We start from the raw sequence: 2,100 nt of genomic DNA, 5'->3' as shown, positions 1-2,100 counted from the left end.
ATCAATTATCACAGCGTATTCCACTTAATTGCACAAATGAAGCTGCTTAATCGTTTCATTATATTCCACAACACAGACTATTTTTGAACCGATGCTACACTGGATTTAGATCAGCAGATAGAGAAAATATTAAATATTTTGACTCTTCAGCTGTTAATAGACTGTAGGAAGTAAAATGACAGTCAATAAAACTATAGAACATAGACTTGTACCAGTCAACAGTGTGCATCGAATGTATTTCAACTTCAAGTATGTGACCGATAAAATGATCCCCTTTTTCTTAGCCCCAAAATGTAAAAGTCTCCATCAGCTCTTTTCCACACAACGCTGAAATTAATTGTGAGTCAATGCACTTTAGCAAGCGTCACATTTCCACCTCTGGTTAGCTTTTGTTACCAGTAAAACTGACGAATAATGACTGCCGCTTCCAGTGTGGCGCATCCAAGACAGTGAGGACTGGCAGGACGAGACGACAAGTGTGAATGTAATCTGCCCCTGTGCATTCAGCTGTTTCTTAATCTGAAGGTTGACCAGGGTGCTAGCTAGCTGGGGTCGCTATGTCCTCTGGTTTCTCTCATTTCTCAGAGAGATTACAGTATTATGGCCCCCATTTATATAATCCTGTCAATGGGATACAGCCCCTTTCTCTGTGCTACCCTCAAAATGAAGTTCATAGTGACTGCAGCATGTAATCAGTTAGGATACAGTAGCTCAACAGCTTAGAAGCTTTATATGTGTCACAAGAAGGTCATGGACCTTATGCTAATACTGATGATTTAAAAAAAAAGTATTGTATCTGTCTCTAGTTCAGACTTTGACCCCCCTCAAGAAAACGTGAACGTTGTTTGGAGGCTCACTTCTGACTTCTGTATAAGTCGTTGCAGTTTTTATTAGCAGCGGTTGCACTTTTGCAGTAGACAAGCTAAAAGCTAATTGGAGTATCAAGGTATAATCTGGTGTTAGCTGAGGTGAACAACAATGGATTTTGTTATGTCCAGATGTTCCATAAACCGGATTGCATGCTTTTCTGGAAATCTCATGTTCGTCCAAAAATAACACGCAGACACACAAGTTATTTTTGCAACCGCTATGCTGCAATCATGACACAATGCTGCTGCTTGTCCAGTAAGATCTAGATTTGTATCTTTGGGACTGAAAATCAGTCGGCATCAGCCTGCAGGAGGTCAGTTTCTATGTGGACCCGACTGACACACCCACACTGTGAATTCTCTGCTTCGTCTCTACTGATACTCACCTTTCGGAGGAAAATCACGAGCGTCATTTTTGAAACCATAAAATGCACATGCATATAATTTGTTGAAAAATCAAATTAGGCATAAAACGACAAAGGGGTGTAATCAGATTACCAGTAATCTGAGCCAATTCTTTTAATGCCTCATATTTGAAAAAAAAAAAAATGGAGGGAAAAGGGGGAAAAAAAGGAAATATATGTGCTTGGATTCTGAGGGTATATCAAGAACGATGAAGAGTTCAAGTGTGCTTTGCATTAATCGCCCGTTGTAATGACCGTTTAAGGTTTTGGTATTCTGATGAATTCCAGGATTGGGCTTAAACTGCTTTCATTTTGTTTGCTGGTCTTTAATCTTCTAACCCTGCGTTCTTAATCAGAACTCAGAGCAGGTTTTTAATCTTGCATGAATGAGGCCGCGGATTATGGGCTTCTGACCTTGCAATGCCGCGCAGCTGCTTCCTCCTCAAATCAAGTCTCTCTTCCTGTGTAGCTCGCAAAAGAGGATAATCTTACTTTTTTTGAGTTACAATGCTCCAAAATCCAAACTGTGCATAAAAGATGCAAACACTACAGGGGAAGAATCCGAATTCTTGAGGGAAAATTCAGTATTATAAGTGTCACAACTCTAGGATGTTCTACAGATGGTCTCGCAGCCAGATGATGCCTGTAGCATCATCATCATCATCATCATCATCATGGTCTAATCCTTTGACTTTTAAATCAAACGTCAGTTGCGGAACAGAATTGCAGCTTCTTCTGTTCGTGTGTGTGTTGACTAATCAAAAGCTTCAGGGTTACTCTTATAATTACCATTTAAACTTTAGGGCTGTGTTCTAAGGACAACACAG

Source organism: Aulostomus chinensis, chromosome 10 (assembly GCF_037954235.1).
Source record: "Aulostomus chinensis isolate RoL2024-O1b breed Wild chromosome 10, RoL_Achi_v1.0, whole genome shotgun sequence".
Taxonomy (NCBI): domain Eukaryota; kingdom Metazoa; phylum Chordata; class Actinopteri; order Syngnathiformes; family Aulostomidae; genus Aulostomus; species Aulostomus chinensis.
The sequence above is the reverse complement of the archived record's forward strand: the minus strand, read 5'-3'. Positions refer to the sequence as shown.